Source organism: Chamaea fasciata, unplaced genomic scaffold (genome assembly GCF_029207755.1).
Source record: "Chamaea fasciata isolate MVZ Bird 193981 ecotype frontalis unplaced genomic scaffold, bChaFas1.0.hap1 SCAF_5, whole genome shotgun sequence".
In the NCBI taxonomy this organism is placed as follows: domain Eukaryota; kingdom Metazoa; phylum Chordata; class Aves; order Passeriformes; family Sylviidae; genus Chamaea; species Chamaea fasciata.
The window spans coordinates 50,171,797-50,185,290 of record NW_027094090.1 but is presented as its reverse complement, the minus strand read 5'-3'; the positions used below and the strand labels follow the sequence as shown (position 1 = coordinate 50,185,290).

The window sequence follows — 13,494 nt, the reverse complement described above, 5'->3', positions numbered from 1 at the left end:
GCTGTGTCCTGGGGTGGGAAATCCCATTTCTAGTCAAAGGAGGATGCTTCACAGTTAGTCTTGGAATCCAGCTTTTCTCTTTCAAAGCAAGTTTCAGAAACCTGTTGGTTTGGTTTTTTTGTCTGCTTTCTTCTGTGGTTTGTTGTTGTTGTTTTGTTGGGGTTTTTTGGTTCGGTTTGGTTTTGGTTTGGTTTTCTTTCTCTAGAAGAAATAGGTGATTCTATGATTGGCAGATATGAAATAGGACTGATTTCCTTCATTGCCCACTAAGAGGAATTTTATAGAAAGTGAATGGGAAAGATGGTAAAACTTCTGCTAAGGCCTTAAAGCTTAGATGAGGTGTTGTCCAAGAAAATGACCGTTAAGCCCGTGAAGAAAAGGGATGTTAAAGCCATCTTCTGACTTTCAGCCTCCCAGTATCTGTAGTTGGTAGTGAATGTTTCATCAGGGTGCTAAGAATATTTTTTTTTCTTTTTTGTCCTTCTTTCTCTGCTTGAAAATCGAAGTGTGCAGCTTGGAACACCGAGCATCTTTTCAGCTTTTTCTGCTTTTGGTCTAAGTCTGCCAGCTCCGCTGATGTTTGGATTTTTTAGCAGAACTTCCTCCTCTAGCTTCTTGCTTTGAACCTTAGGAAAAAAAACAGTTGCCCTGGGCACCAGCAATCCCGATCCGCCAGGGAACTTGGGCAGCCGAGGCGATTTACGTCGATTGCGTAACCTACGCTAACTTTCCTGAATAGCCTCTGCTGCGTCATCTACGTAAGGCGCGTGAACTGCGGCGAGCTAGGGAAGCTCGGCAAGCTACCAGCGCAGCCTCTCAGTGCCGGGCAAAACCAAAGCGTAGCACTCGTTTTTTCGGGAGAGGAGGATAGAAACCCTTGGTGGTTGCACCGCACAGACAAGTGTGACCGTGTCCCAGCAGTAGAAATCACCAAAGACATGTTTGGCGTTCCCCCTGATGCGGTGGTTTTGCGGTACTCGCTGCTGCTTTAGCGCTTCTCCTTCTCCGCTGAGGTTAAATTGGATGTGGCTGAACTGTTGCCGTGCCTGCTTCTGGTTGTAGGCACCTGGTTGCGTTCATTGCCTGCTTGTGTAAAATACACCGAGGCAAAGGAGAAGCAGGGATAGCAAGCCCCGGTGTCTGCAGCCTAAACATTCGGCTCATTGCTGAGGTGCTCGAGCTCCATCCAGAAAGCACAGGGTGTGCTTTGTCTTGGCAGCATTCAACACGGAAAGCGCTTTGGAAATGGCTTCTGCCTGTTGCCCTCCGCTTTTCCTTCCGTGCCTCCTGCTTCCCTGGGCTGCTCCTGTGACCCAGGCAGCCCCTATCTCATGCAACCAAAAGCATCACGGCGAGTGGAGGAGCAATTAGGGTCAAAAAAAAAGGATGGAGAAAAGCTTGAGGGCGTGAAGACACCACTTTTTTTTTTTTTTTTTTTTTTTTTTTTTTTTTTTTTTGCCTAGAACTTGGAGAGGGTAGAGCTGAGGTAAAAACTTAGCCTTCTTTCTAAGGCAGGAAGCTTGAATTTTACCTTAAGAACAGCTGAGTGTTACCTTGCTGCTGTCCTTCTGAGCATGGACAGCAGCCCTGCAAGCCAGAATCCTGCCTTCCACTTGAGAGAGTCCCTTTTAATCCTTACAGCCTCCACTTTCTGAAGAGCTGACGTGCCTGTCTAACGTGCAGCTCCTGCAGACATCGTTTCTGAGGCAGCATCAAGCTGGAAAAAAAAGAAACCGAAAGTGCAAGTGCAAGTGAAGAGAGCTCAGTGTGGTTAAGTGACCAATATTAATGGGTGCATTAGAGGACAAAGAAAAGCAAATGAAATTTTGCTACAGATGTCAGGAGCAGTTCTGTAGTTAGAAAATGCGATTCCTGGGTGGTTTCTTTAGTATTTCATCACGACCAATATGATGAAAATCTCCTTGGAAACTTTCCCAAGAAGCCGAACAAGAATACGTTGATCATAAATGGAGCAGGGCATGGTTTGGTGAGGATTCTTCACCGTGCAGTTGAAACAAACGAACAATTTGCAGTTTGAACTATGTTTGGACCCAGGAAGCAGGTAGACTGTCCACTTTAGCGACGATAAAAGAAGAAGGCAGACTTTTTTCTGTGTTTTGCAGGTGTTCATTTGGTGTTTTAGCAAGGGGTGCTGCAGTCTTGCCTTCTTTGCCAATCTCTGTCCAGTCTTCTTCTGTATTTCCTGGTCAAGTGCTTTTCCTTCTTGAAATAGAAAGAATTGTTCATTTCATTCAGCTGGCTTTGATAGACTTCCGTACAGTGCAACATAGTACCCAATGAAGCAAGACACAATGCCTTCAGTGCATTCGAGGCTACTGGAACTCACGTGACGTGGCTGAGTCACTGGAGCTGCTTCTGTTCTGTGGCTGGACTTAAGACTGTGGATTGTTGATGGCAGCTCCAAAAATACTTCTCGTGGATTTTGGGGTCTTACTGATTTTTGGTTTTTTTAAATTATTATTATTACTCTTCTTTTTCCTAAAATGCACTTTAAAGAAAAATCTTACACGGGAAGAAGAAGTTCTTTAGAAAAGCAAATGCCATTGACATCTTCATTGAGTGTTTCAAACCAATGCCAATTCTCATTCTTCAGTGAACACTGAGACCGCTGCTCATTCAGCTGCAGTAAAAGTAGAATGTGACTGTATCTCCTCCGTATTCCTTCTTGTCTAAAATAAAATGTAGGTGCTTTGCAAGGAGCAGGCATCCCCGTTAAAACTCTCTTCTTGTGTACAAGATGTTCACCAAAAAAGTTGGTCTTGATTTAATAGATCATCTTCTATCTTCCTGTGGCTGTTTTCTTGCGTAGCCCTAGCAAAACCGAAGGAAGTTATTCTGGACCTGAAGTTTCACTCCTTTCTACATCCTCTCTACTATATTTAATTGTGTAGGTTTCAAGTCATGCCAAAAAGACTCGTTGATAAATCAACAGAGTATATTTGGATTAAATATTCATGACTGCTGTTGCTCTGCCTAGGAGGTCATGAAGCCAGGGGCTTGGGTGAGCTTTGTCTGCTGCTGTTTGTGCTTGCTCCAGGCTGCCTGGAAGAAGAGACCAAAGCTGCTCCCCACCTCAGCAGAGCTGGGCTCTGCAGGGTTCGGGGGCTACCCTGGGCACTGCTGTGTCCTGGGGTGGGAAATCCCATTTCTAGTCAAAGGAGGATGCTTCACAGTTAGTCTTAGAATCCAGCTTTTCTCTTTCAAAGCAAGTTTCAGAAACCTGTTGGTTTGGGTTTTTTGTCTGCTTTCTTCTGTGGTTTGTTGTTGTTGTTTTGTTGGGGTTTTTTGGTTCGGTTTGGTTTTGGTTTGGTTTTCTTTCTCTAGAAGAAGTAGGTGATTCTATGATTGGCAGATATGAAATAGGACTGATTTCCTTCATTGCCCACTAAGAGGAATTTTATAGAAAGTGAATGGGAAAGATGGTAAAACTTCTGCTAAGGCCTTAAAGCTTAGATGAGGTGTTGTCCAAGAAAATGACCGTTAAGCCCGTGAAGAAAAGGGATGTTAAAGCCATCTTCTGACTTTCAGCCTCCCAGTATCTGTAGTTGGTAGTGAATGTTTCATCAGGGTGCTAAGAATATTTTTTTTCTTTTTTGTCCTTCTTTCTCTGCTTGAAAACCGAAGTGTGCAGCTTGGAACACCGAGCATCTTTTCAGCTTTTTCTGCTTTTGGTCTAAGTCTGCCAGCTCCGCTGATGTTTGGATTTTTTAGCAGAACTTCCTCCTCTAGCTTCTTGCTTTGAACCTTAGGAAAAAAACAGTTGCCCTGGGCACCAGCAATCCCGATCCGCCAGGGAACTTGGGCAGCCGAGGCGATTTACGTCGATTGCGTAACCTACGCTAACTTTCCTGAATAGCCTCTGCTGCGTCATCTACGTAAGGCGCGTGAACTGCGGCGAGCTAGGGAAGCTCGGCAAGCTACCAGCGCAGCCTCTCAGTGCCGGGCAAAACCAAAGCGTAGCACTCGTTTTTTCGGGAGAGGAGGATAGAAACCCTTGGTGGTTGCACCGCACAGACAAGTGTGACCGTGTCCCAGCAGTAGAAATCACCAAAGACATGTTTGGCGTTCCCCCTGATGCGGTGGTTTTGCGGTACTCGCTGCTGCTTTAGCGCTTCTCCTTCTCCGCTGAGGTTAAATTGGATGTGGCTGAACTGTTGCCGTGCCTGCTTCTGGTTGTAGGCACCTGGTTGCGTTCATTGCCTGCTTGTGTAATATACACCGAGGCAAAGGAGAAGCAGGGATAGCAAGCCCCGGTGTCTGCAGCCTAAACATTCGGCTCATTGCTGAGGTGCTCGAGCTCCATCCAGAAAGCACAGGGTGTGCTTTGTCTTGGCAGCATTCAACACGGAAAGCGCTTTGGAAATGGCTTCTGCCTGTTGCCCTCCGCTTTTCCTTCCGTGCCTCCTGCTTCCCTGGGCTGCTCCTGTGACCCAGGCAGCCCCTATCTCATGCAACCAAAAGCATCACGGCGAGTGGAGGAGCAATTAGGGTCAAAAAAAATGGATGGAGAAAAGCTTGAGGGCGTGAAGACACCACTTTTTTTTTTTTTTTTTTTTTTTTTTTTTTTTTTTTTTTTTTTTTTTGCCTAGAACTTGGAGAGGGTAGAGCTGAGGTAAAAACTTAGCCTTCTTTCTAAGGCAGGAAGCTTGAATTTTACCTTAAGAACAGCTGAGTGTTACCTTGCTGCTGTCCTTCTGAGCATGGACAGCAGCCCTGCAAGCCAGAATCCTGCCTTCCACTTGAGAGAGTCCCTTTTAATCCTTACAGCCTCCACTTTCTGAAGAGCTGACGTGCCTGTCTAACGTGCAGCTCCTGCAGACATCGTTTCTGAGGCAGCATCAAGCTGGAAAAAAAAGAAACCGAAAGTGCAAGTGCAAGTGAAGAGAGCTCAGTGTGGTTAAGTGACCAATATTAATGGGTGCATTAGAGGACAAAGAAAAGCAAATGAAATTTTGCTACAGATGTCAGGAGCAGTTCTGTAGTTAGAAAATGCGATTCCTGGGTGGTTTCTTTAGTATTTCATCACGACCAATATGATGAAAATCTCCTTGGAAACTTTCCCAAGAAGCCGAACAAGAATACGTTGATCATAAATGGAGCAGGGCATGGTTTGGTGAGGATTCTTCACCATGCAGTTGAAACAAACGAACAATTTGCAGTTTGAACTATGTTTGGACCCAGGAAGCAGGTAGACTGTCCACTTTAGCGACGATAAAAGAAGAAGGCAGACTTTTTTCTGTGTTTTGCAGGTGTTCATTTGGTGTTTTAGCAAGGGGTGCTGCAGTCTTGCCTTCTTTGCCAATCTCTGTCCAGTCTTCTTCTGTATTTCCTGGTCAAGTGCTTTTCCTTCTTGAAATAGAAAGAATTGTTCATTTCATTCAGCTGGCTTTGATAGACTTCCGTACAGTGCAACATAGTACCCAATGAAGCAAGACACAATGCCTTCAGTGCATTCGAGGCTACTGGAACTCACGTGACGTGGCTGAGTCACTGGAGCTGCTTCTGTTCTGTGGCTGGACTTAAGACTGTGGATTGTTGATGGCAGCTCGAAAAATACTTCTCGTGGATTTTGGGGTCTTACTGATTTTTGGTTTTTTTAAATTATTATTATTACTCTTCTTTTTCCTAAAATGCACTTTAAAGAAAAATCTTACACGGGAAGAAGAAGTTATTTAGAAAAGCAAATGCCATTGACATCTTCATTGAGTGTTTCAAACCAATGCCAATTCTCATTCTTCAGTGAACACTGAGACCGCTGCTCATTCAGCTGCAGTAAAAGTAGAATGTGACTGTATCTCCTCCGTATTCCTTCTTGTCTAAAATAAAATGTAGGTGCTTTGCAAGGAGCAGGCATCCCCATTAAAACTCTCTTCTTGTGTACAAGATGTTCACCAAAAAAGTTGGTCTTGATTTAATAGATCATCTTCTATCTTCCTGTGGCTGTTTTCTTGCGTAGCCCTAGCAAAACCGAAGGAAGGTATTGTGGACCTGAAATTTCACTCCTTTCTACATCCTCTCTACTATATTTAATTGTGTAGGTTTCAAGTCATGCCAAAAAGACTCGTTGATAAATCAACAGAGTATATTTGGATTAAATATTCATGACTGCTGTTGCTCTGCCTAGGAGGTCATGAAGCCAGGGGCTTGGGTGAGCTTTGTCTGCTGCTGTTTGTGCTTGCTCCAGGCTGCCTGGAAGAAGAGACCAAAGCTGCTCCCCACCTCAGCAGAGCTGGGCTCTGCAGGGTTCGGGGGCTACCCTGGGCACTGCTGTGTCCTGGGGTGGGAAATCCCATTTCTAGTCAAAGGAGGATGCTTCACAGTTAGTCTTGGAATCCAGCTTTTCTCTTTCAAAGCAAGTTTCAGAAACCTGTTGGTTTGGTTTTTTTGTCTGCTTTCTTCTGTGGTTTGTTGTTGTTGTTTTGTTGGGGTTTTTTGGTTCGGTTTGGTTTTGGTTTGGTTTTCTTTCTCTAGAAGAAATAGGTGATTCTATGATTGGCAGATATGAAATAGGACTGATTTCCTTCATTGCCCACTAAGAGTGTTATAGAGGAAATTTTGCACGGAATAGTCTGACACCATTGCTTGTCCCAATCAAGTATTTTATTAATTACAGCAAGCGTAACAATAAGGTAATGCAGCGCTGGGCGACAGGGGGACCATTATCCCGCCACTGCCGCGTCAGTCGGGGTTTTAGTTCTTCCTCTTATACAGTCCGGTTTCCGGCGTGCGTGACTTCCTGGAATAGTACTCTGCGCATGTGCGTCTCTGTTGCTGGGGTCTGCTCTTCCCCTGCCGCGTTTCAAGACTCAGAATCGCTGACTTCCTGGAAAATATTGCTTACAACCACAAATTATGCGAGACTACCTTTATCACTTAACTTGTCACCCATATCCTGGATTTAATGAACAAACATATCAGTAACAATATCCCCCCTTTGTCTTTAGGTTAATTTATGTTGTGCATTAAATCACTTAAGCTCTTGTCTGCTCCATTCCAATCCATCTCCCGTTTCTCCCTTTCTATTTTCTAAGTCCTCATATTTTGCTTGTACCAGCAGCAAGTGGGCAGCTTCCAGTCGCGCTTTTACTATTGTAATAAGTTTGTTAAAAATACAGGGACCAAAAGTTAATACAAGAACTAGTAAAAATATTGGTCCAGCTATGGTGGACAGTAAGGTAGTCAACCATGGGGAATGATTGAACCAACTCTCATACCAACTCTGATGGGATTCTCTTTCTCTTTCCCTTTTTTTTTCTAGTTGTTTTCTTAGTTCTCCTAGGGTGTCAAAGACTATTCCCGTTTGATCTATATAGGTGCAACACTCTTCTTTTAAGGCTACACAAAGTCCTCCCTGTTGCCAAAATAATAAATCCAGGCCCCGTCTGTTTTGTAAAACTACTTCTGATAATGAGCGTACTGACTTAGTTATGCAAGGGTGCTTTCTGCTGACTGGATATGGTTAGTGGGGAGCCTGTAGCCTCAGGGTAATTTGTAACCGGTGTTAGCTCTTCATCCTCCTCTAAAACTCTATTCGGTCCCATACCATAGGTATCAGCTGGGGCGGGTTCTTTCTTTATCACTATTAGGTTCCCTCTATCACGCCCAGGTTCCCAATGTCTAATTCCCCAATATTTTCCTAATACCCAGTCAGGGCTCTCTGGATCTGTAACATTTATATACACATATTCACAAGTTCCTAAGTAAGAAATTTCTCCAGATGGTCCTAACCAATGCTTTGCACACCCTGTGGGACCAAATCCTGCTCTAATAAATTGATCTGCACCTCCCCCTGGAGTCCAATCGGAAGCAATAGTCTCACAGCCCCAATACCCACAGTAATACTCCCCTGGGTAATTACAGTAGCTCTTTCCAGGATTTGAGGCCGGACACATATAAAACCCAGTTAAATTCAAAACTCTCCCGCACTATTCTATGTTTGTCATGTTGCATAACCCAGCCTTAAAGGCTGGGGTCTGACTGGTCACAAGGGAGTCTAAAATTTTGTAGTCATTCATACGAATCAAGGACCATTTGAAAGGCTGGTGTGTTTGACCTCCTGTCTGCCTTACCCATAGGGATAATAATAGTAGTGACAGTAACAGTTGTCTACAGGTGGCTTTTTCATTGTAACAGTGGCTTGTTCCCATCTCCTTTTCTTCTTCCCTGATTTTAGTCCCAGTCCTTGGACATTTCATTTTCCATGACCTCCTGGTTCCACCTATCCCAGGGCGACTTCCTCCACAGTTTTCTCTCCCTCTGCCTCGCCCGTCGACTCGGTTGCTGCGAGCCACGGGGAGACCCATCTTCTCGGCAGCAGGGATATTCTTCAGGAGGGGACTTTCGCCCTTTCTTTAAGGATCTCTGGATATAGGTGTTCCAGTTGTGGTCTTTAACCTGAGGAGCGTCACACCTTACTTCTTTTACCCGACGGCGACACACTCCAGCTATTATTTGTGCCACAAAAAGGACTGGTTCATTGGAATGGTAACAATATAGTTCGGGATTTATGCCTTCTGCAAATATGTCCCACCACTCTTTAGAGTCTACTTGTAATTCCCCTTGAGCTACTTTCTGAGCCAATACCAAATCAGTAAGCTCCCGCTGAATTTCTAGACAGAGGCAGCAAACACCTCTCGGGGGCCTGCCTCTGTGACAATGGGTCCACCACCTGTTTTCACAAACTAAACATTGGTAACATACAAAGGGGTAACAATTCCCATTACAATAAGAATCATTACATTTAATACAAACACAATCAGCATATATATTTCCCTTATGATCTCTTTCAAGCTCTAGTTGATATTCTATCCTAAAAGTTTTATACCAATATTTTCTATTCATCAAGAATGTCCTTTCTTAATTTCCTGTTGCAGTTCCCCGAGTGAGTTTCAACTTTAAGTCTCCGGCTGGGCTGATGACCTTCCACCTAGGCTCGGGCACTGGTCCTTTTATACGACTGGCGTGAGTCCATCCCCGCTCTGCTGTCCGTACTGCTGTATTCATTGTGAGAAGCACCAGATATGGACCATCCCAATGGGGCTGGAGAGTAGTTTCTTTCCGAGTTCGGATTAAGACCCAGTCTCCCGGTTGCACCTGATGTAGAGTAATATTTAAGGGTGGTCTCTGCAATATCTGCCCTTTTTCCCATAACTTCTTCCTAAAGGCCATCATCTCAGTTATAAATGCTTTCATTTGCTTATCTATTATTCCGGGATGGTCTCGAGGCATACCTGCATCATACGGCATCCCATACAGCATTTCAAAAGGAGATATCCCCACATCAGATCGGGGCAGAGTTCTGAGATTTAACAAGGCCAAGGGGAGACACTTAATCCAATTAAGTTTGGTTTCTAAAGTTAACTTGGTTAGCTGTTTCTTTAATTCTCCATTAACTCTCTCTACTAACCCCGAACTTTGAGGGTGCCACGGGGTATGTTCTTCCCATCTTATTCCAAGGGCTTCTGACAAGGCCTTAATAACTTTTGATACAAAGTGTGGCCCTTGGTCTGAGTCTATACTTTCAGCTACTCCATACCTGGGCACAATTTGTTCTAGTAACACTTTGGCCACCGTGTGTGCAGTGGCCCTTGCGGTTGGAAATGCCTCTACGAAGTGGGTGAGGTGGTCTATTAGTACTAACACATACTTATATCTTCCCACCTTGGGAAGTTCAGTGAAATTTTTTTTTTTAAGAGCCTGCAAGATGGCGTATAATTCACATGCTTGGGCTGACCATGACGGACTCAAGGGTCCTGCTTCTAATACCTCATAATCCTTCCCTGCTACTAGTGCATACCCTGATCTACGTCTTCCATCCACTATCCGGGATGAGCCATCCACAAAAATTACTTCTCCCTCTGAGAGCCCCTCCTCCTCTAAATCGGGCCTAATCTTAGTCTGTTCCTCAATAGTTCGGAGGCAATCGTGGGCCAGTTCTTCTGATGGTTTTGGTTCCCCAAATAAAAACTGAGCAGGGTTTTGTAAAGATGTAGTTTCTAATGTTAAATTCGGGGCCTCCAGCAAGATTCCCTCATATTTTAATAATCTGGAATCAGAGATCCATTTTTCAGCTTTTTGCTGCAAAACACTCCTCACATTGTGGGGGGGGATAATACCTTAATGGTACTATTGAAGGTTATTTTTCGAGCCTCCTCTGTCATTAAGGCACATCCAACAATGGCCTGTAAACATGTGGGCCAGCCCCTACTCACAGGGTCTAATAATTTAGACAAGTATCCTATGGGCTTCTTTTTCCCTGCCCAATCTTGGGTTAATACTCCATATGCTGTCCCATTCTCTATGTTGGCGAATAGATAAAATGGTCGATTTAAGTCTGGCAAACTTAAAACTGGTGCATTTGCCAACTCTCTCCTTAATGCCCAGAGTTGCTCTTCATCTGTCTTTCCCCAGCTTATACGATTAGACTCGGTGAGCTTGGCATATAAAAATTTAACTTTACTACTGTAGTTTTCAATCCATAAGCGGCAATATCCCAATAGTCCTAACCATTGTCTAACCTGTTTTTTACTTGCTGGAGGGGGTAAAGATAAAATTCCCTGTACCCGTTACGGGTCAATTGTCTTCTCTCCCTTCTCAATGTAGTGTCCTAAATACTTTACCTTTTCTTCTACAAATTGTAATTTAGATTTTGATACCTTCAGCCCCTTAAGCCCCAGAAAATTTAAAAGTTTTATGCTTTCTTTTCTGACTTGATTTTCCATTTTTCCTGCTATCAATAGGTCATCCACATACTGAATCAGAGTAATTTCTGGGTCTGGGGTAAAATCTTGAAGAATCTGTTCTAGGGCTTGTCCAAACAAATTAGGGCTTTCCGTAAACCCCTGTGGAAGCACGGTCCACCTCAATTGTTGTTTGCGCCCTGTGTCAGGGTCTTCCCATTCAAATGTAAAATAGTCTCTACAGCTTTCGTCTAAAGGGCAAGCCCAAAAAGCATCCTTTAAGTCTATTACACTGTACCACAAATTTTCTGGCCCCAATTTACTCAAAAGGGTATAGGGGTTTGCTACTACTGGGAATCTGGACATAGTGCGCTTATTGATTTCTCTTAAATCGTGCACTAGTCGATAAGTGCCATTGGGTTTCTTTACTGGTAAAATTGGGGTATTAAATGGGGACATACATGGTTCTAATAGTCCCTGAGATATTAATCTCTCAACTTCGGGTTTCAACCCCTTCCACCCTTCTATAGACATAGAATATTGCTTAATTTGGACGGGGTTCTCCGGGTTCTTGAGGGTTACTTTAAATGGCGAGATGTTTAGTCTGCCCACGGTCTCAGGGGTATACCAGACTTCGGGATTAATTTCTTGTTCATCTTCAACCCTAAGGGCACATATTTTAATTCCCAGCTCCCCTTTTTAACTTCCAAACCTACTCCTAATTCTACCATCAAATCCCTTCCCAAAAGATTAAAATCGGCTTCTGGGACTAAGAGAAAATTTCCCATACCTAATTTAGATTCTGTTTCTATTAAAACTTGTTGTATAATCCCTACCTTGAAGGGTTTTCCCTTTGCTCCAACCACATGGGCAGTATCTTTAGATAATTTGCACCCAGGGGGTATTTGCTGGAGGGTAGACCTCTCAGCTCCTGAGTCTACCAACAATTCTACCTCCTGTGACTGGGGACCTAGTTTCAGTTTTATCAAGGGCTCTTTGTTCGTACGGGTCCCCAATACATAGAGCCCCTGACCCCCCTAATCTTCTTTGAATGCCGCCTCATCCTTTATCCTCTGTCTGCAGTCTCTTTTCATGTGTCCTTTCTTCTGCAGTAAACAAAATCCTCAAAATAGACTGTATTTCTTAACAGTATTTGAGTTCAAAGGGACAGATACAAATCCTAGTTGTGGCTGGGCTCCTCCTATTGGCACTTCCCTTAAGGGGAGTAACTCATGTTCTCTTTGCTCCCTTCTCCTCCTTCTGACTGCGGCTCCGATACCTTCATCTCCAGGGGAGGGAGGGGGTGTAGGAGGAGGTAATATCTGAGGCGCCGGTGGTAATGGGGGAAGTGCATACGGGGGTGGTATTAGGGGAGCATCCTCCTCCTCCTGCAATTTTTCAGTCTTTTTATCTTTATGCCCAAACTCCATTTGGGAGAGATTGAATATTGCTACTCCCTGGTCCCCTGGGCGGGTAACCCATACTGCAGCATAATCAGCCTCTTCCTGATTAAAGGGGACCTACCTACGTACCCACTGATTCAAAAATCTCTGAACCCATAATTCTGATGACCCAAACCTGGGCCACCAAACTGCCTTGGAGATTTGTCCTCCCCAGACTTCTACACAAAAGTGTATCATCTTAACTTTGTCCTTGTCCCCCGTGGTGGGATAATATTTCCAATTCTCTAACATAAACCCCAGCGGTGAATCCCTAAGAACCGAAGGGGGTCTCATGGGTGGAGGGGGCTTGCTTTTCCCCTGTCCCATCTTCTGGAATACCCTCTTTCAGCCGTGTGTGTACTCACTCACTTCCCCTTTTTCGTGGCCCAGTCCCTCGCGGGCGATGGGAAACGCACTACTTAAGGGTCCGCACTCACTTGGAGAATCTGGCTGCCAGTTCTCCTCTCATTCACACGCACACACGTTGTATTCCAGGATCCCAACCCAGCCCGGACGGATTCCCCTGCACAATGGGCAGTTACTTACGCGTCTCCTGCGTCTTCGTCCGGACCTCGAGTGCACCGAGCTTATAGGGTTTTCCTTACCTTATTGTTACAAATTTGGGTTCGTCGGTAAGAGCAAGATCCCGACTTCAGAACCAGAGGCCGCCTGTACAGGCGGGGCGCCTCCCCTAGTCCCTCTGTCGGATCCGTATTCTTATCCGAGTCACGGCACCAAATTGTTATAGAGGAAATTTTGCACGGAATAGTCTGACACCATTGCTTGTCCCAATCAAGGATTTTATTAATTACAGCAAGCGTAACAATAAGGTAATGCAGCGCTGGGCGACAGGGGGACCATTATCCCGCCACTGCCGCGTCAGTCGGGGTTTTAGTTCTTCCTCTTATACAGTCCGGTTTCCGGCGTGCGTGACTTCCTGGAATAGTACTCTGCGCATGTGCGTCTCTGTTGCTGGGGTCTGCTCTTCCCCTGCCGCGTTTCAAGACTCAGAATCGCTGACTTCCTGGAAAATATTGCTTACAACCGCAAATTATGCGAGACTACCTTTATCACTTAACTTGTCACCCATATCCTGGATTTAATGAACAAACATATCAGTAACAAGAGGAATTTTATAGAAAGTGAATGGGAAAGATGGTAAAACTTCTGCTAAGGCCTTAAAGCTTAGATGAGGTGTTGTCCAAGAAAATGACCGTTAAGCCCGTGAAGAAAAGGGATGTTAAAGCCATCTTCTGACTTTCAGCCTCCCAGTATCTGTAGTTGGTAGTGAATGTTTCATCAGGGTGCTAAGAATATTTTTTTTTCTTTTTTGTCCTTCTTTCTCTGCTTGA

General features: G+C 44.5%; 1 long non-coding RNA gene across 1 annotated transcript; it reads right to left on the bottom strand.

Moving 5' to 3' along the window:
- Nucleotides 1–6,599: 6,599 nt before the first annotated feature.
- Nucleotides 6,600–13,270, bottom strand: LOC136289645 (uncharacterized). The gene is made up of 2 exons (XR_010720822.1): nucleotides 12,689–13,270; nucleotides 6,600–9,114 (listed from the first exon to the last, which is right to left on the bottom strand). It is a non-coding gene; the product is annotated as an uncharacterized lncRNA (long non-coding RNA).
- Nucleotides 13,271–13,494: the final 224 nt, after the last annotated feature.